Genomic DNA, 21,398 nt, shown 5'->3' with positions numbered 1-21,398 from the left:
CCAGTGCTGCCTCACCTGACGACAGCACAGCGCCTGGCACAAAACAGGAACTCAATAAACACATGGTGGATGAAAGAATAAAAGGACGAAAGGATAAGAAAACTGTAAGTTCCTTATGATGGAATTTTGAAAATGATACAATGACATGCTTTTGATACCATACAAAGATGAGTTGAAAATGCCAAGTAATTAGGAGCAGGTTGAGGGATGTTGCCTCGAAAAGTTCCCCCTCAAACAGCTTGAAGAGTTCATGAGGCTGTGCTGAACCAAAGAATCATGTCAATGGAAAGTGTGGTTGTTGAATAAATGAATTTCCACGCAGCGTGACCCAGACCATGAATACCCCAAGTTCAGAGAAAAGAGAAGGTAGTGTGGGCTGGAAAATCACTGCGATTCCTTCTTATACACAGACCTTTCCAACAAAAAGCCCAGGCTGGGTGGCCACAGATGGTAACTGCAATGGGCCATCTTGTTTAACTCAAGCCAGGAGTATGTGGGGATGAGGAGAGGGGTGGGGGGATGAGGCTGGGCAGACCCATAAATTCTGTCAGAGTCAAATTGGAGGGGCTCCAATGCCCTGCTAAGGAGTCTGGGTCCCCTGGGACATATTTCCTTCTATAGGTAACAGGGTTGAATGTTCTCGAGCAGTGGCATATGACGGAAATAGCTCTGTTCCTAGAAAACACCTCTGAAAGCAATGGGATATGTAGGCCGGGAATGTCAGGGATGGGGGGAAGAGGAGGTCTCGGCGTGGTCCAGGTGGGAGATAAGGAGGTACTGGAAACTAGAACACAGGAGGTGAGGCGAGCAGGGCGAGGGGTGTAGAGGAGAAAGAGCAGAGACAGGGAAGTGGGAGGTGGCCCTGCAGGTGGAGCCCTGACTGTGGCAAACAGGCGAGAGGCCCCACCACGTGTATCATGGGCACCAAGATGAAGAATCATGGAGGCCAAGGGAGGCTGAGCCCCCTTCCTTTCACTCTTGAGTTAAATCTGACTGGAAATTCATGGCTCAGAGCTGCTGACGGGCTTCCCATGCCTCTGCTTCTTGGTCCATGCAGGTAGGTAGTCTACATAAAATACAGGTGACCACATGTTGAGATGGGAAGGCATGCGGGATGTGACACACTGTCCTGGGAGTCAGGAGGAGGTTGGGGCAGGACCTCCACTCCCACCACATCCCAAACCCTCCAGGATGCTCTCCTCCTGCGGCCGCCCTTCATTAGTGGGAACGTGGGGGGAAAGCAAGAATCAGAGCACAGTCCTGATCCCATAACCACTTCCTCCATCAAAGCGTTTTGGGCCTTGACAAATGGTCCCCCTAGAAAAGCACAGCAGGCCAGGCAAGCGGGTGGCCCTGAGGATGCCGGGCAGGCAGCAAGACATCCCCTGGACCGAGGTTAACTTCCTGGCCTTGGTGAAGACACTGCTATGGGTTTCTTTATTCTGACTGTGCCCAAGTCCTTTGCCATCCTGGAGGGCTCCACCCTGTCCAGATACATTTGGGCCAGGACAGCCCATCCCCACCACACATACACACATATTCGTGCTGACGGTGGCATGGAGCACAAGAGCAGATCTGTCTGGAAACGGGCTCTTGACACAGTGCCTTGGTGGCAAGTGCTGAGCGGCGAATGGGGGGATGATTTGGGAGATGGAGGGGAAGGTGGGGGAGGAGGAAGCATGCACGCAGCGACTGGAAACCTCCTCTGACCCTGGTTCTCAGGGGGTCTTTAAGCCTCCAATACCCTGCCTCACCCCCACATACTCTTAGGAGGTTCTCAACATTCCAGCCACACATACCAACCCTGGATGGATTCTAGAAGCCCACATAGTACAGGGCTGGATACCAACACCCACACTATTATGCCATGGAACGCTCTGGGGTCACGATAGCAATCAGCCTTGAACACTTAGGAAAGAATGCGGGGGCCAAATGAGCACCCCAAGGGTCTGCTTCCCGGGGTTTTAAAGGAGACTCAGCTCCCTCGGATAAATGCATCGAGGCCACACTGAGGAGCACATCTCAGTGGGGCCTGGTCCCTCCAGGGGACACAGACGGCATTTTCTGGACAGAGGCCCTCAAGCCCACATGAGCCCATGCTTTAGAGGATGAGACAAAGGGTGAGAACACTTTGTTTTGTAAAAGTGACAAACGAGACCCTTTGTTCTCAGTGGCCCCAATACAGGCAGCACAGGGGAAGGATTTAATTTACTCATGGGTTTTTTTTTTCTTTGAATTGACAATTCACTGTTTTAAAAGGGAAGGACTCGTAGTACTCATAAGAGAAAGAAGACAGAAGACTTAGAAGGGAGTCAGCAGTGGCTCTGTTCTCTGTGTCCTGATTTACACGTGGGCAAAGACACACCTCCTCTCTCCTTTCCTCTCTCTCCCTCTCTCAACATGTGATCCCTCACACCTGCACTCCTGGATCATTTCCAATACCTGCCTGCACCCCTTAACCTTCAGCTGCTCCAGGTTCCAGATGCCCTTGGAGGTTGGTGAGGGCGGCACTGGCAGGGAGCCCAGACACACACAGGTGACCTGCAGGTTGGCACTCGGTGACCCCTCCAAGATAGCAGTATGAGGTCGGCAGCCCCGCCAACCCAGGGGGGACGGTGATACCTGTCCCTCCTGCTCTGAGGCCTTCCCTCCCCCTCCTGTGACTCCATCCCCATTTATCTCTGTGTCAGCCGCTCAACACATCCTTTTAAATGGTGCGTGCACATGGCAACAGTATCCACTCAACAGGCGTGTGTATTCCTGTTCTAGAAGCAAAAGGAGATGGGGGCAGAGAGGCCAAGCTGAAACCCTACCAGCACCTGGAGAGGCACCCAAGGGTCAGGGAAGTGGGGATGGGTGTCCTTGCATTGGTGTCCTTGCAATGTCCAGCTCTTGGCCTCGGGATAAAAACTGTTTGTAGACGTAACTGCTCCCAACACCTGCAGGGCCCTGGGTCCAGAGTGAGCAGGGCAATCAGGAAGGGGGCAGATGAATCCAGCCTGCTGCCCATCATCTCAGAGCAGGCAATCATAGGTGGGTTTTTAAAAGTAACGACTCAATGTGTTTAAGTCACGTCTCCCAGCGGCCCAAGGGAAATGCTGGACTAACAATATTTTCTAATTTAGGTGAAATTCACATACAGAAAATTAACTATTTTAAAGTCTGCGAGTTCAGTGGCGTTTAGTGCATTCATAATGTTGTGCTGCCACGACTTCTATCTAGTCCCAGAATATTTTATCACCCCAAAAGGAAACCCCACACCATTTAACAGTCACTCCCTACTCCCCTGTCCCCCTAGCCCCTGGCAACCACCAATCTGCTGTCTCCATGGATTTGCCTGGTCTGGACACTCCGTACAAGTGGAATCATACAACTCTGTCCTTTTGTGTCTGGCTTCTTTCTCTGAGCATGTTTCCCGAGTCCATCCCGGTTATAGGACGTCATCAGGGCTCATTCCTTTTTATGACGAAATAATATGGGCTAACTTTTTGTCACTCCAGTTCTACAGCTGCAGCATTTCAAAAACATTGAGGCAAAGCAAGAAAAGAACAGCTCCTTCATCACCACCTTCATACCTTCCGTTTTCCCCCTCAAAGTAGCAGATGAATGAGAAAGCCAAGAAGAGGGACCAGGGGAGGGTGAGGAAGGGGCCAGAGGCCTGGGAGCAGCAAGCCGGGAAACCTCACGCACTTAAGAGGGTCGGGCGTGTGGGGAAGCCCAGAGGTCATGCCTCACCTCAGATGCAGCCAGGTGTCGCCTGCTGAAGGGACTGAGCCCCCTGAGCTGAGGCCATCACTGCCCAGCTCCACGTGGTCCCAGCAAGTCAGCTGTGCTCTGAAGACCCTGCACGGAGCCTAACAGCTACAGGTGTCTGCCAGCTGGAAAGAAGCTCCGAGAACACGGCTCCTTCGTCTGAGCCTGACATCTGCCCACAGCAGCTCGGGCCACCCCACTGGGACCAAGAGCAGGCCAAGGGACACTGGAGAATTAGCAGTGGCCGCTCGAGTCTTCCCACCTGACAACACGTGGGTCTTGCTGAGCTGGAGAAGCAGGGCCGCCTGGGAGCCAGGAAACCTGTAGCCCTGGCCCTGGTTCCCACCGTGAAGGACAAAGCAGATGACTCCTTCAGACTCACAAGAATGGGTGCATTGGGCAAGACCAGGGGTTCAGAACCTAGGGAGAATTCAGAGGGTCTGTGAACTTGAACAGGAAAACATCTCATTTTTTCCCATGCACACCTTGATCTGACAATTCCTGCAATTGTGAATAAAGGCCCCAGCCACAACAGTGAAGCAGTCTCTGCCACAACATCACAGGCATTTTCCTGTCACGTGACAGTTGTTGCAGACATCTTGAAATCTCACTTACCCAGATCATTATTTCTAAATTAAGGTGTTTCTCAGAGCCGCCTTACTTAATGCCTTAAAAGAAGCACATACAATCGCCAAAAGGTAGAAACAACCCAAATACCTATCAATCGATGAACAGATAAACAAAAGTCAGCCATAAAAAGGAAGGAAGCACTGACACGTGCTACGAAACGGACGAGCCTCACAAACATTATGTTGAGTGAGAGAAGCCAGTCACAAAAGACCATACGTTGTATGATTCCATTTTTATAAAATATTCAGAATAGATAAATCCATAGAGAAAGAACACATATAGGTGGTTGCCATGCAGGAGGGGGAAGGAGAAATGGAGAGCAACCGCTTCTTGGGTACAAAGTTTCCTTCTGGGCTGATGAAAGGGTTTTAGAACTAGTTAGAATTAGTGGTCGCACAACGTTGTAAATGTACCAAATACCACTGAATTGCACACTTTAAAATGGTTCATTAGGGCTTCCCTGGTGGTGCAATGGTTAAGAACCCTCCTGCCAATGCAGGGGACACAGGTTCAAGCCCTGGTCCGGGAAGATCCCACATGCCGCGAAGCAACTAAGCCCGTGGGCCACAACTACTGAGCCTGCGCTCTAGAGCCCACGCTCCGCAACAAGAGAAGCCGCTGCAAGAAGCCACTGCAAGGAGAAGCCCACGCACCGCAGTGAAGAGTAGATCCCTCTCGCCGCAACTAGAGAAAGCCCAAGCACCGCAACGAAAACGCAACGCAGCCAAAAATAAATAAATAAAAATACATTTAAAAAATAAACTAACACACCATTGCAAAGCAATTATACTCCAATAAAGATGTTAAAAAATACATTTAAAAAATAAATAAATAAATTCTGTATTTAAAAAATGGTTCATTATTTGTTATGTGTGAATTATGTGTTATTATATGTGAATATCTCAATTTAAAAAAGTGTATATAATAATATCTTGTTTTTTAAATACTTTGATAATTATATTTCAATACTCTAACCCTAGGAAGTTTCTTTTATACATTTAAGACCATTATTCTGAGAAGGAATTCATTGGCTTTGCCAGATGCCAAAGGCTCTTTGGTATAAAAAGGTTGGGGTCCCCTGGACTGGAAGCCCTCCACGGCCCACTCTTTGTACCTGTTTTTACCTGGACAGGTGCAGTCCTGGCTCCTGGTCCCTCCCAGGCCCATCCTGGCACTGTGTGGAGAAACCGGTGGCTTCCCAGGTGCTGCCTGTGGTGAGAGCGGAGCATTGGTTTCCTCCTGCTTTTCACTGCTAACGGGACTGGTAGTAGACAGACAGGGCAAAACCCCAAGTGTGCCCCTTATCACCACACACTTGGAGGTTTTCATTCGGTGTGGAAGGCTCTCTGATCTCCAGGACTCATCTCTAAAAATGTAGATGTCCCGGGAGAGGTGAAATCCAGCACTGTAACCAAGGTGAATCTGCCGACAGGTGAGGCTGGACCAGGTCGCAGGTAGAGGAAGATGGAGCTTCGGGGGACGGAAGCAGCAGAACATGAAAGGGGAGGCTGACAGAGGACCCTAGGGTGAAAAGGCTGCCTTTTGTCTGAGGTGTGTCTGACGCTGGCTTGCCTCCCTGAACAGGGAATGTCACGTCACTGCCGCCTGCTGTGAGTGCAGAGGGCCTGGTATCTCTTCCAGATCCCACCCAGCGATGAGCCCACCCGACCCCACACCCGAATGAAAGTGCAGCAGTATCCACTGAATGCAGATGCTAGCTGATCATTCCTGACTCAGCCTTTGATTCCCCTGTGCCTGCTTCCTGCCCCTCTACATCTGCATTCAGGTGCCCCTCTCTGGTTGTAAACCCCTAGGGTGATAAAAGGGATTACATACTGACTATCTGCCATGCCACGTGCTAGGTGTTTTATAAGCATGATCACATGTAGTCCTTCTGCAAGCCCACATAGTAGGCACCATGTACAGATGGAGAAACCACAGCTCAGAAAGGTGAACCTGTCGCTTGTGCGGAGCTGGGACCCAAGGTCCAGGCTCTCTCCTTCACACCCCTCCTCCTCTGAGAACGGGAAGTCCTGTCTTGGGTCCTTGCATCACTTACACCTCGAGAGAGAGTTGCCGAGCCCCTCCTGTTTGCCGGACACCGTGCTTGTGGGTCGTGGGCAGGCACGTGTTCTGCTTTAGCTCATTCTGCTGAACAGTTTCCAAAGTGCTTGTTCCGGTTTTCATTCCCACGAGGAACGTATGAATGTTCTTGTTGTTCTAGGTCTTTACCAAACCTTGAGGTCGCCAATCTATTCTAGCCATCCTGGTGGGTTTAGAGCAGTGTCTCAGTTTGCATTTCCCTGATGACCATAAAGCACTCTATGAAGTGATTATTTGAGTCTCTTTCCCAGTTTTCTATGAACCCCTTTTTTGGTCATGTATTTTGCAAATGGCTTCTCCTGCTCTGTGCTTGCCTTTTAACTCTCTTAACAGCGCCTTTGATGAACAGAAGTGTTCAATTTTAATATAACCCAATTTGTCAATCTTTTCCTTTACAGTTTGCACTTTTTGTATCATGAAGATATTCAGATTTTCTTCTACGTTATTTTCTAGAAAGTGGAATTGACTTTCATGTATGGTGTGAGGTAGGGATCAAGCTTCCTGTTTTTTTCTCCAGTGGCTCTCCAACTGGCCCAGCACCATTTATGGCAAATATCATTCATGCCCCCTCCTCAACAGTGCCACAGTTGTCATATATCATATGCCCATATGTGCTGAGTTTATTTCTGGATGCTCTGTTCATCTGTCTATTTGTCTATCCTTCTATTCGAATTTTTTCAACCTCTCTTGGTGATTCTAACATGCAGCCACGGTTGAGAACCACTCATCTGGGGCCTTGCAGTTCATGGGGAGAGGTTTGGGTGTTAGTCCAAATGCAAATAGGTAGATGCCCAATAAAAGATTTTTAGAGGAAAAATAGCAATCCATCCTCCTCTCCACTCCCTCTCTTCTTCCCACTCTGACCTCCAGATCCCCTGAAGCCAAAGTGCAAAGAAGGAAATACAAACACAAGAAGGAAAGCTTTCTGCTTGGGCCACCGGCCATGCCTGAGGAAATCTGATCCCTCCTGCAACCACATTTTGTTCCCAAGTTGCCATGGTACTTCCTGTAATTAATGGCTAGGTTTTAATTAAACATTAATTAGCTCCTAATTAGTCTAATGATTAGTCTTGGGGAGGAGACAGGGCTGTCAAACCCCATAAAGGAGGCGGCGGAGATAATGAAAGATTATGGCTTAGGTGGAAATGTTATTTCTCCCTCCCTCCAGGCCAAATGTTTTCTATAATTTTGGTCTATTATAAATGATGCTTTCAGTGTGAATTTTTCTAATCGGTTTGAGGCTGATGAAGTCCCAGGTGACTGATGCAAGGAAGATTGAATGTATTCACCTTTTCATCAGATTTCAGCCTCTTAATGCAGCTAAAGAGCCTTTTCCCACTTAGAGAGGAATTAGTTTCTGTCTCCACAATGAAGTCATCCTGGGCTGAGGCTGTCCCCTCCCAAGGCCTTTGTGGGGGGCTCAGACCTTGCCAAGGACTTCTGGGATGCGAGAGTAACAGGACTTTCTCCCCCAGAGCAGATTTTGCAAGCACCTAATGCCCCGTGTCACCTCTCCTCATTCTTCTCTACTTTACCCACACCTCCCACCATGCTGATGCAGCTCTGGTTTTATTCTGAAAACAGAATACCAGTCATGTGTAATCTGCTCCCAATAAAAGATGCATGCAGCCTCCCCGGAATCTCAGCCAAAGAGAAAGTTTGGGTGGCTGCACATGGACACAGCTCAGAGTAAATTGCGTTTGAAGTTAATCTATAGACGTCAGCTATGCAGCAAATCTTGCAGGGAGAAAAAGGATTCGATGATACTGGTTAATCATCCCCAGTGTATCTTTTGGAAGTTTGAATTTACGTAAAACAATACAAGATTCCCTTAAAGCCGTGTGTTGAGCACAAAGTTCGGGAGAGAACAGAGACATGAAACCTGAAATCCAGAAAGGTTTAGGGTCGAGGAAAAGATGCTGTCTACGGAACAAGGCAGGTCCTGACAAGCAAGACTTGCCAACTTGAGAAGCCCCAGCATTTGCTGTTGGGGGTTCCTGGTGCTACCAGAAACACCCCAGCCAGAGTCAGAGAAGGCATGGGGAAGCTCAGAAACCAGTGGAAACAGTCACACTTCTTCTTTTTTAATTGTGGTAAAATACACATAACATAAAATTTAGCATTTTAACCATTTTGAAGTGTACAGTTCAGTGACATTCAGTACATTCACATTGCTGTGCAGCCGTCACCACCATCCATCTCTAGAACTTTCTCACCTTCCCAAACACTAACTCCCCCTCCCCCCACCATACCACCTCTATGACTTTGACTTCTCTAAGTACCTCATATGAGTGGAATCAGACAGTATCTGTCCTTTTGTGCCTGGCTTATTTCCCTTAGCATCATGTTCTCAGAGTTCATCATGTTGCAGCAGGTGTCAGAATTTCCTTCTTTTTCAAGGCTGAATAATATTCCATCATGTCAATGGGCCACTTTTTGTTTGTTCATCCATTGATGGAAATTTTGGTTGCTTCCACCTTTTGGCTATTGTGGGGAATACTTACATTTCTTGAACTAACAGGAAAATTTATTATTTGAGTTATTTGAGTCTTCAGGTGGAAGATTAGGTTAGAGAGGACTCTGTGCTAATCCCCCAAATCTCTGCTTTACTCTCTCTTTAAATAACAAGGAGGGACTTCCCTGGGGGTCCAGTGGTTAAGAATCCGCCTTCGAGTACAGGGGACACGGGTTCGATCACTGGTCAAGGAACTAAGATCCCACAAGCCTCGGAGCAACTAAGCCCATGCACCACAACTACTGAGCCTGTGTGCTCTAGAGCCTGTGCGCCACAACTAGAGAGAAACCCACATGCAACAATGAAGAAGATCCCGCAGGCTGCAACTAAGATCCAACGCAGGCAAATAAATAAATAGACAAGGAAACCCAACAGCTATATCCCCTTTTATCAATTTTACTTGTCATTTTGCAATAGCTTTTGACAGACAAGCACATGGGAAATATCCAACACAGACTTTTATCATCTTACTGAGACTTGGCCATATTTGGCCTCTTTACTGGTGAGAGTGAGAATAAACGTGCAGGGTGTTAAGTCAGTGGGGCTTGGGGACCACTTGCTATGGCAGTCAGCAGGACTGACTGATACACCTCCCCACATAACCCTGGGGTGCCCTGTGGCCTGGTGAACTGGGATCCAGGCGTCGGTTTCAGAGGGAGGCCTCTGCCCTGACGGAGAGCACCCTCATGCCGTGGGCCGTTTCCAAGCCTGTTCATAATGACCACACCCACGGGGTCTCTGCCACGTCCCTGCTGCTGGAGGAAAGTCCACCTCAGCAGCAGGGAGTGTGGCTCCAGGGGGACAAGGCCAGAGGCTGGGAGACCATGGGGAGATCCCCACTGGTCCTGCTAGCCCCTTGGGATCCAGACAAAATGGAAAACACCCACACCTTTAACGGGTGGGCAGTAGGGAAAGACCCGGCATCAGATGCCCAAAGGAAAAAAGAGAGATTAGCTCACATATGAGACTTAACTTCAAAATGTTGACACAGCAGTATTATTGCCACCCAAGGCACAGAAATTGAAAGACTCAAAATCCATCTTCCTCTCAAAAAGAAACCCCAGATGAGAACAGGGACAGCCAGCCACAGCTCTGCCGACCACTCCTACTGAGGGAGAGAGAAAGAGAAGCAGCCATCGTGTGTCAGGGAGACACGTCCGGGGTCACTAAGCCCCCACCTGAGCAGCAGCTTGCACGCTGAGTGGCAAACACACCCCATCAGGACGTGTCCCTCCTGCCTCCTTCTCCTGAGCTCATTCTTCTGCCGACGCGGCTCCGCTGTCCCGCCAGCCCCCACATCTGCTCCTCCTCTCACTGACCCAGGTTCCCACACCCAGGAAGCTCATCTCCAGATTCACAGGTGCGAAGCATATGGGCTTACCTGTGCTCAGCCGGAGGCAGACGTCCAGGAAGATGCATGTTCTAAGCTGGAGGGGGCCCCAGGAAAGCTGGTCTTCATTCCTGATGGGACTTGTCAGGGGAGGGATGGGCTCAGGCCAAGTATCCCAGGGTGGGTGGACCCAAGGAGGGAACTGGGAAAGCTGCAGACTCCACACCACGCAGCTGAATGGCAGCATCCTTATCAGGACCCAAGGCTGCAGGTGTGTCCCTGGCGAAGCTGAAAAGGGGCTGGGCTCTGCCTTAGCCATGGGGCACTGCCCAGGAATACAAGATTTTCCTTTAAGTAATCATTGGAATAAATGCTTATGATCTGCCTGACTGGGGCTAAGCCCCGCTCCAGACAGCATGGGGAATACATTAACCAATGGGTGGGTCTAGGCTCGAGGGAGGAGCCCCTCACTGCTGGAAGGCTATGAGACAACAGAAAGTTCCAGGAGGTTAGGGAGGGAAGGACCACTTCTAACTGAAGGTGCACAGAAGTCTTCCTGGAGGAGGTGACATTTCAGTGGGGTTCTGAAGGATGTGCAGGAGGATTTCAAAAGGGGGAAGGAAGTACCCAGGTGCACATCCCACACAAAGGTCCTAGGCCAAGGCAGAAGCTCAGATGGTGACAAGATGCAAATGGGGCTATGACAGGCATGGGGGACAGGATTGCCTCACCAGAAATTCACTTAGTCATTCTACAAACATTAATTGGCCACCCAGGGCTGAGTGGACTGAGGGTCAAAGCCAGACTGCAAAGAGCCCTCCAGGGGCAGCTGTTGGAGACACTGGACAAGAGGTGAAGTGGGGTCAACCCGTGCCGTGGGAAGAAGATGCTACTCTGGTGGTTCCTCGGGAGAGAATTCAAATCCTCCTCCCAGCCCAGCCTCCCCTGGGGACTGCAGGTCCAGCATGTGGGAGAAACACCCCCTTCAGTGGCTGATGGGCTCCTGGAGCCCAGCTCCAGGGACTGCGGGTGACGTCCCCACCCATGTGAATTACTGATCACACCCACCTTCGGTCCATTGGGCTCCAGTGACCTGCGCCTGGCTGACCTTTGCCCTTCATGTCCTGTCTTTGGGGTGCAGCCTTGGCCAGAGGGCGGCTTTTCCTGTTGACTGCAAGGCCGGCCTGCGTGCTAGTCTCCCTAAGCCATGGGTTCTCTGCCTCCAAACCCCCACCTCCCCGCGTTCACTCACAGGACTGAAGGTGTATTGATCCCTGCACAGATCTCATCAGATGCAGATTGGGAGAAATCGATGGGATTAGGGCAGGGGTCAGGGGCCATCCTCCAACCCCAAGGCAGTGGCAATGCCCACCCTCACGGTCTCCTGCCACAGGGACCCCCGCAGAGTGTACTCCTCTCAGACTTGCATTTTAAGGATAAAGAGGCAGCGGGCCCTTTTGCCAGGATGCATTTAGGGATCTCAGTCTCTTCATGGGGGGAGAAAAGGTCGCTCTCAGCTCAATGCAGCCTCCTTCTGGGGTGAAGGTCACAGTCAGGGCTCACCACTGCCAGCCACTTGCTTTGTAACATGTCCAGCCAGCTCTGCAAATTTAAATCCCTGGGAGGTTCCTGAAGCACAGTCAATGGTGACGAGGACGGAAGCCAAGGCTGTGGCCTGAGAGAGAGCGCCAGGCGGTCAAGAGAAATGCTCAGTGCTGCCCGGCCAGGCTCATGCCAGCCAGCTGCTTAAGACCCACAGATGCCCCAGCCCGCAGGCACCCCTTCGGTTCCTGAAACTCTGGGACGCGCGCGCGCACGCGCACACACACACACATACCGGTTATGTTGCTGCACCAACTGAAACGTGTCAGCAGCAGAAGAAGCGAGGCCCCTGTCCCCGGCCTTCATGCTTCTTGCTTTTCTAAAAAGCATCTTCCACCTGCGCTTCTGTATCCCTTCCCCTGTGCAGCAGAACAAGTCTCAGAGACCAGAGCCCCTGGATGCTCGTTTATCCCAGCCAGCCTCAGAGCCGTGCTCCCTTGGGAATAAAACAGACACAGGTGAAAACGTTTTTTGGTTGAGGCAGCTGGGCCAGCCACATCGGGTGCCTGGAAATCGCTTCTGTCTCGATCACATCCAGAGAGCCATTTCTGAGGGTGTTGACAGGCCGGGATGCGTCCTCGAAAGCCGGGCGCTCTGTCACGATTCACCGTCCAGGCATGTGGTTGACTCAGAAGAGCTGTGGCCAACTCCGCGTGGTCAGCTCCCACCCGGCCACGACACCCCATCCTCTGAGCCTGAGGGCAAAGAAGGAATGTGAGGCCCCGCCGGCTAGTGAGCTGTAGCCCCCAGTGGAAGCTGCGTCTGGTTCTTATTGGCTCCTGTCCTGGGCAAGACTTGGACACAGGTGGGCAGGGCCAGGAAAGGGGTGATGGCACTAGGTTTGAACACACCTTGTTTGAATCTTCACTCGCGTCACTTTGCTTGAAATCTGCCTCCCACATAGCAGACTCTCTGCATGCCCCACCCTCGCCCCACAGCTTCAGGGCATGCCGGCCCAGCCTCTAAATGCCAACTCCTGCCTTTATTTGCCTGAGGGTTTTCTCCAGCCCTCAGAGCCGCTGTGTCCACATCCTCCCCACCTCGGATCCCAGGCAGCAGGCCTGAACACCCCCAGGGAGCAGCCCTCAGAGACTGAGGGTTGGTGTAGGAGACCTCCAGCTCCCCTCCCCTCTGGTGGAATAACCCTGAGACACGTCAGCAGCTGACCTGATAATCCCCCTTAGGAGCTGCCTCCCTCTCCTCCTCTCGCCCTGACCGACGCGCTTTGCAACCTCAGGTAAACTACCTGCCTGCATCTCAGGGTCTGCTTCTGGGGAAACCCTATCAAAGCCCCCACCCTCAGCTCTGATGGGAGGAGCTGGGAAGGGGAGGGGACGTGTGACCCAGGAACATGAAACCTCCTGAAATGAACATTATGTCACTCAAGGCTGAGCCCACGACACAGGGGGCACTGAGGGCCAGTGGGCTCAAGGAAAGGCCTGTGGATCAGGAGCGAGGGGAGGAAGCAGGAAGAGAGAAGTAGACAGCAAGGACAGCTCCTGGGAAGACAGGTGAAGGGCCAAGAAGCCCATGGAAAGACATCACTATCATCAGGGAGACGCAGATCAAAAAACACAGTGAGACACCACTTCACACCTCCTAGGATTAAAGAAAGTGGGGGGGGGGAGGGAGGGAGGAAGGGAAAGGGAAGAAAGGGAGAGAGAAAGGAAGAAAGAAGAAAACAAACAAGTGTTGGAGAGGACGTGGAGAAAGTGGAACCCTCATGCATTGATGGTGGGAATGTGAAATGGTACTGCCACTGTGGAAAACAGTTTGGTGGTTCCTCAAAAACTTAGTCATAAAATGACAATACAACCCAGGATGTCACTCCAAGGTATAGAGTCAGAAGACTTGAAAACAGATACTCAGACAAACACATGCACATGCTTGTTCACAGCAGCACTATATACAATATCCCAAAGGTGGAAGCAACCGAAACGTCCATCAACCAATGAATGGATAAACAAAATGCGGTCCATCCATACGATGGAATACTACATAGCCCATAAAAGGAATGAGGCACTGATACATGCTACAATGTGGATGAATCTTGAAAACATTATGCTAAGTGAAAGAAGCCAGTCACAGAACACCACACATTGTATGATTTCATTTACATGAATTGTCCAGAACAGATAAATCCACAGAGGCAGAAAGCAGATTAGAGGTTTCAGGGGCTGGAGGGAGGCAGGAATGGGGAGTGACTGCTGATGGGGATGGGGTTTCCTTTTGGGATAATGAAAATGCTTTGTAAATAAAGGTGCTGATTGTACAACATCGTGACTGCGCTAAAAACCACTGAATTGTTTACCTTAAAATGGTAAATTTTATGTTAGGTGAATTTCACCCCAATTTTTAAAAATCCATCTGTGTATCAAATTTAAATACATCTTTCTGGATTAAAATTAAAATTAGGGGCTTCCCTGGTGACGCAGTGGTTGAGAATCCTCCTGACAATGCAGGGGACTTGGGTTTGAGCCCTGGTCCAGGAAGATCCCACATGCTGTGGAGCAACTAAGCCCATGTGCCACAACTACCGAGCCTGTGCTCTAGAGCCCACGAGCCACAACCACTGAAGCCCACGCTCTGCAACAAGAGAAGCCACCACAATGAGAAGCCCACGCACTGCAACGAAGAGTAGCCCCCGCTCACCACAACTAGAGAAAGCCCACACGTAGCAACGAAGACCCAACGCAGTGAAAAATAAATAGAATAAATAAATTAAAAATAATAATAAAATTAGTTGACTTCAATCTTTTATTAATACGAAAAGAAACTGCAACTGAGGTGGAAAAATAGCAAATTCTGCCACACGTTCACAGCCCAAGAGAAGGCAGCAGGCGTGGCAACCTGTAAAGGGCTGACCTTGCAGGGCACTGCACTGATTACAACTGATCTCTGCACTGAGCCAACCCAGTAAGCCCTAAATTCCTGTATCACTATGGTTAATCACAGAGATCATCACTATTGCTAGCATCCCTTTTCCTTAGGAAGCCATTCACCCATTACCTGGAGTGGGAAACTGAGGACTGCGTGCAGCTTGGAAACTGAGAGAGGTCCCTGAGGGGTGCTCAGTGGGGTGCCCTAGAAGGAATGCCCAAGGTGGGTTTTCCCTCACAATTTGGTGGGGAGTGGGATTCTGAGGGAGGGTTCCCAGGAGAAAAAACAAGAGGGAGGGAACCACGTGGGGCCGAGAAAGTCACGGTCTCGGCAGAAGGCCAGCTTCAGCCTGGTCCTGCGGGACCACCAGAGTCGCTCCCTCCCTGGGACCAGCCCTTTGCACCTCCTGTTGCCCTGCTCTGGTCACTGCTGGCGGGGGGGGTTAATTCTCTATAGAGGGTGCTGCTGCAAGTTGGCAGAGCTGGGGAGGGGGTGACTCAGATCTTAGGGGGCAGCAGCAGCAACCACAGAGTCCAGTAGAAGGGAGTTCAGCAAAATTCTCTCCTTGGCCTGAGAGCTGACCCTAAACCCAGCTCTGCCTGGGCCCTCTGGCCAGCATCTCTTGGCGGCCCTGTAGAACAATGACCACCAGTCCTTCCAGGCTGTGCAGAACCTTTTGGAAGGCGTCTTTGATCACGACACATTTAGAGGTGCAAATAATGGTAATAATCATTAAAACGCAGGTGATCCAGGCTGCACTGATCTCTTGTTTTGTTTTGCTCTAAGTGGAGCTAATCTTACAGCTAGCATTTAAGTGGCTAGGGCAGGAAAAAATTACATCCTTTTTTCTCCTCCAAATAGATTTTGCCCTCATCTGGTGACATGAGCTCGGCAAGGGGCTTGGGTGACAGGCCCTGCCATGACCCGGGAATGGCGGCCGTGAGCAGCTGACTCTTCCGGTTTGTTGCTGCCACTTTAGCAAACCATTCCAGTGGATTTTATGTTGTGGTGCTGTGTTACCCATGTCCACGTCAGACCCCAGCATGGACAGAAACCAAGCTACCAAACAAGAAGGCCCAAAAGGAGGGGATGTGCAGGGTATCTGTGCAGACTGTGGCAGAAGGCTGGGCAGCCCGGGGGTCCCAGCAGATGGGAACGCACTCAGGTCTCCAGGGGCAGAAAGAAGTTTCTGGAGACATCCTCCCAGCGGCTGCTGTCTCCTCGGGCTGCACAGGGCTTGTTCGCAGTTAATGAGCCCTAATTAACATGTTGATGGGGATGTGCGCTGTTTATATTTGGAACATTTTTACTGTGTCAGTTGTTGCTTTTGTTGGGTTAATGATGTTCAGGTTGGATCAGGAGTCTTGGGAAACCGATAGTAAAAGAAGCTGTTTCCCCTCCTCCCCCCACCTCCCAGCCTCTTCCTCTGGATGATGCTGTTACTGCAGGGAGGGCCTCCACCCCCAGCTCTAGCCTTCAGCCAGCCATCTGACCCCAGACACGTGCCCAGGCCATGGTCCAATGGCATCCGGTCACTCTGTCCCTATCAGTCATGATTTCACAGGCCACGTGCCCAGAGTTCCAGCCCTTCCTGCTTCCCTCTGGGCGACTGACCAATACTGGCAACTCCTTCTGTGTTCACACTCTTTAGTGGGGGCATCTGGGAAGGGGGCTCCTAAGAGACCACTTGGATGGGTCCCATGTAGAGGAACTGAAGGCTGAGGCACCAGAACCAAGTTAAAGCTCAGAGCCTGGATGTGCTAAGAATCTCTCTCTCACTGAAACATTCCAGGTGTTTCCGTGGGGTGCAAGCAGCAGGCACCGTAACCATCCCAGAGAAAATATTTAGCAATTCAGGAGCAAGCTCAAATTAAAAGAATAAAAAAGGAGGATGCCTGAGGTAGGGTGTCATCTCTGAAACCACCACTGGCTTTTACAGCCTGCTTCCAATATGCCTTTCCAACCCCCCACTGCTCCCTGCTTGACCCTCTCCAGTCTCCCTCCTACCCACCCCCCCCACCCAGAGTTCATATCTCCTTACATCTGCACCTCTGCATAGTCCTCTCCCTCCCCAAGTCCTTAGAACACTCTCATCCCTCTCCCCAATGTCAACTTCTCAAAATGCCACCCCTCTTCTAGGTCCAGTGTATAAGTCAGCTGCTGCTGACCTAATGCTGTGTAACAAAATACCCCCCAGAGTCAGCAGCTTATGAAAGAATTTATTCATACTCTGACAGGTCTACGGCTGATCTCAGGAAGCTGGATGAAGATGGCTCAGCAGAGGGATTCTGCTTCAGGCTTCATATCCCACAAGCTAGACTCCAGGCTGTAGAGCAGCAGATCTCCCATGAATGGGATGGGAACTTTTTTGGATCTAAAACTAAAGAGACGTCCCATTTTAAACAGGGATCTGAAATATGTGAATCAGAAAGGAGAGAGGCAGAGAGAATGGAAATGCAGGACAGAGATTCAGACAGAAAGAGGAGAGAGAGTTGAGGGAGAGAAGGAGAGAGATAGAAAGGTGAGTAAAAGCAAAAAGTACACAGTTGCCCATAGAGTAAGACTCTCCCAATCTGGAAATAGGAGAACTGTCACACTGACCCAGAAACACCAAGCAGAGCCCAGGGGATGCCTTCAAGCTTGAGTGGCCCCCACCCTGATACAAATTTGGTCATGAGAATTCACAAGTAGATGAGCTGTGAAGGGTGGGCTCTTCAGGAAATGGAGCTTGGATGGCTGGTTACCCTAGATCTTTTTTTTTTTTTGGCTGCACCACCAGGCCCTCAACAGTGAGAGTCAGAGTTCTAACCCCTGGACCACCAGGGAATGTCCCTAGTTACCCTATTTCAAAAATGAAATTGAACACCTATCCCACACCACGAGTGTGCATCACACAACTTTAAAATTTTTCAAAGAAAAGATTTATGATCTTGTAGTCAATAAGAAAGTCTTTTCTTAAAAATCAAAACCCAGGGAGTTCCCTGGTGGCGCAGTGGTTAAGAATCCGCCTGCCAATGCAGGGGACACGGGTTCGATCCCTGGTCCAGGAAAATCCCACATGCTGCAGAGCAACTAAGCCCGAGAGCCACAACTACTGAGCCTGCATGCCACAACTACTGAAGCCCACGCACCTAGAGCCCATGCTCCACAACAAGAGAAGCCACCACAGTGAGAAACCCGTGCACCACAACGAAGAGTAGCCCCTGCTTGCCGCAGCTAGAGAAAGTCCGTGTGCAGCAACGAAGACCCAATGCAGCCAAAAATAAATAAATAAACAGATTTAAAAAAAAATTTTAAAAATCAAAACCCATAAAGGAGATAATCAAGAATTTTTAACTACATTAAAATTTTAAACTTTATACAAAAAAGAAAGTGAGAATATGAGCAACAATCTGGTAGGTGTTTACACCATGCATAAGTGACAAAGGATTCCTATGCAGAATGTGTGTAGAATTCACAAAAATCAACTTTTCAAAAACACATGACAATAGGAAAATGGACCAAAGACAGAAAAGGCATTTCATCAGAGGAAATGTGAATGTCTTTTAAAACGTGATGCTATATTCAAGTAACGGAAATGGAAATTAAAACCTAAGTGAGGTCCCATTTTACAGACATCAGATCATCAGAAAATTTTAAATGAGACAGTATCAAGAGTTGGCGAGGGTGTGGGTCACTGATGAATCCGACACTGCCGGTGGTCGGACATGCCACAGCCATGCTGAAAACAATTCGTCATCATCTCATGAAGCTGAAAACGCACCTCCCTAAGACCCTGAAACCCCCCTTCTTAGCCAATTTTCTAGAGAAACTCTTGCCCGGGTTCACCAGGAAACGTGAATGTTTACAGCAACGTTGCTTGAAATAATTAAAAACATATCCGCCAACTGGAGAATGGAGGACTGTCGTTCCCTCACGCACTGGAATTCTACACGGCACTGAAAAGAAATGGACTGCATTTATATATGAATCTCAGAAATAACAACGTAGAGTTAAAAAAAATAAAAAAGCCAGGGTGCAGAGGAATCACACAGCGAGACTCTGCTCAAGTAAAGCTCAGAAATCCACAACTAAACAATATGCTGCTTAGACCTAGACGCCGAAGAGTTCAAATCACAAAGAAAAGCAAGAGAATGAACAATTCCAAACGCAGGGCAGAGTTCTTGTATTGGGGACAGGGAATAAAACGGGGGTGGGGGGGCAGCAGGACCCAAGGCCAGGATACCTGTCTGTGCCTCTGGGTCGGTGGTGGGTCCACAGGCACATTTTGCTTCTTTATTATTTACACTTCGATGTCTATGCATATTTCATCACGCAAGAAAGGAGCAAATGGGGAAGGCAAGAAGCTAATGCAATGGGACAGAGGGCAGCGAGGGGGAGGGGGGAAGGGCAGGGCATGGGCTGCAGGCTTGTCCTCAGAGCCAGGAAGGTGCCCCCCAACCAGCTGATGGGGGTCCACCCCCAATCCGCCCAATTTTGCCTCGAGGCCCATCCTGCAGACCGTCTCTGCGTCTGACACCCTACCAGAACAGCATCTCAGGCTGCAGCGTCTGTCCTCCCGCCTAGAGGCTCATGTGGCCTGGGACACGCTGCTCTCCCCTGGGCTGACCTGGGCTGGATGGGGTGTGCGGTCCAGCTGCTTGTGGGAAGGTTCGCCTGCCATTCAACTTCCCCCCGGACCTGGACTCACCCTCCTTACTCAGCACCTCCCCTCTTCCCTCCTTCCCATCTGACCCACAGGGCAGGTGGGGCTCCCTGCTGTGCCCCCTCCACATGGAGGGGGCAGCAGCCCCAAGGCCCTAAGGGAGACTCACCTCCTCTTCCAGTGAAATGTTCTCCTGGGCACGGTGCCCTCCACCGGAAGACGACAGGCATGTGGCACTGCTGTCCAGTCCTCTTTGGCAAAAGCCTGTTGGGTGCCCCCTCCACCTGGCCCAGGAGGACAGCCTGGGTCCCCACTCGGCACCCACAGTGCACCAGCTCAGGATGGCTAACCTCTGGCAGAGGGAGGAGGGTGCCATGGGCCAGTCTCCCCTCTCCGTCTGGACAGATCGTCCAAGGACAAGGCTCCTTGCAGGTGGTCCTGAGGGCTGAGCCATCAGTCTGCCTGGTGGGCTCCACCTCCCTTCCTGCCCTGCCACCTGCCCCTCGGATAACACGGGGTCCTGCCTCTCAGGCTCTGTTTCCCTCCCCCTTGACGACACCTCTAGTGCCCCGATATCCAGCACCAACCCCAAATCTGGATGCTCAGCTGCCTGTGCTGGCCCCTCTCACATAATGAGATGGATTTGGACAACAGCTCCTTTGTTCAGTTTTATGGAGTATTACACAAAAATGCTGTGAAATTAGGTTCTGTTGCTAATATCATGCTGAGCCCATCCATCTGCTTTCATGTCCAGCACTGAGACTAAAGGAAAGGGGCCAGGACAGGTGGGACCGGGAGGCCAGGGCCTGGGGCCCACGGGCTGGAGTTTCCAGTCCAGAGAACACGGAATGGGAGACAGGGCACAGGGGAAAAGGCCTGGACCCCCCAGGAGAAACCCAGCATGACTCAGAGGTGGGGGGCATTGGAGAGGGTGGGGCTCCCAGACCCAGACCCGTGCAGAGTTCAGAACTCCTTTGAGTTGGGCCTCTGGTCTCTGAGGCGGGTCACTAATGCAACCAGCAGAGTGCTGCTACACAGCACTACTCAGGGGAGGAGGGGAGAGGGGGGAGGGAGAAAAGCCACCTGGCCGTGCCCGTTCCCTCTGGCTGGCTGCTCTGAAAAGGCTGCATTATTCCCAACACCCCAGGCAGGTGGCCCTTCCTCACTTGCTTCCCTCTTGAGGCTCTGAGCTGTGAGACCCTCAAATACAAGTCTTCCCACATCACCCAGTCCCCCACCCACACATGCACACACGCACACACATGCACACTGCCCTAGCTTCCCCCTTCACACAGCTTCACCTGCCTCGTGTCCCACCGGTAGGGTTTTGCCCCATCCAGGTTCCCATGGGCCATCCTCCACTGCTGGGGTTCTGTGGGCTGGCATCTGGGCTGACCCCACAATGGAAGCCCACTTAGCATGTCAGAGATGGACACCACCTTAGAGATGGGTTAATCCAGCTCTTCTGCCACCAGACCAGGTAGCAAGGTCCAAGCAGCCGTGTGACTGGCCCATGGTTACCAGCCTGTCTGGGGGACTGGGTTCAGGGACGACTCCTCAACTCTTCCCGCCCCCAGGAGCCCTGATGGGCCAGGAACATATGACTGTTGGTAAGAAGCACAGAGCTGGGTCAGGGTGCTGGCGGTCACTGGAAGGAGAAAGCCATCAGTAATGGATGCTTCCTGCCCATGGTGTGGCAAGGGTGAGAGCTGGGACGAGGCCATCTCGAACTGGCCATCATCCAACCGAAATAGCGTGTTTTAAGTAAGCACAGCCCTGGCCAACACGGCTATCAACATTTGTTTGCCTAACTCAGGGGGAGAGAAAAAAATACCAGGACTCAAGCACTGAAAGTGAAAATGCTCCAATTTCCCATCCAAAGGTTCTGCCGCGGGCCTGCGGCCAGGAGGGCTGGTGCATTGGACCTCATCCCCTGCCCT

The 21,398-nt window shown here is 50.9% G+C and overlaps 1 long non-coding RNA gene across 1 annotated transcript; it reads right to left on the bottom strand.

Annotated features, from left to right (window-relative positions):
* Positions 1-8,561: 8,561 nt before the first annotated feature.
* Positions 8,562-20,976, bottom strand: LOC137212070 (uncharacterized). The gene is made up of 3 exons (XR_010937342.1): positions 19,628-20,976; positions 12,169-12,628; positions 8,562-12,006 (listed from the first exon to the last, which is right to left on the bottom strand). It is a non-coding gene; the product is annotated as an uncharacterized lncRNA (long non-coding RNA).
* Positions 20,977-21,398: the final 422 nt, after the last annotated feature.

This window comes from Pseudorca crassidens, chromosome 19 (genome assembly GCF_039906515.1).
Source record: "Pseudorca crassidens isolate mPseCra1 chromosome 19, mPseCra1.hap1, whole genome shotgun sequence".
Taxonomy (NCBI): domain Eukaryota; kingdom Metazoa; phylum Chordata; class Mammalia; order Artiodactyla; family Delphinidae; genus Pseudorca; species Pseudorca crassidens.
This window is presented reverse-complemented; position numbering and strand designations above follow the sequence as displayed.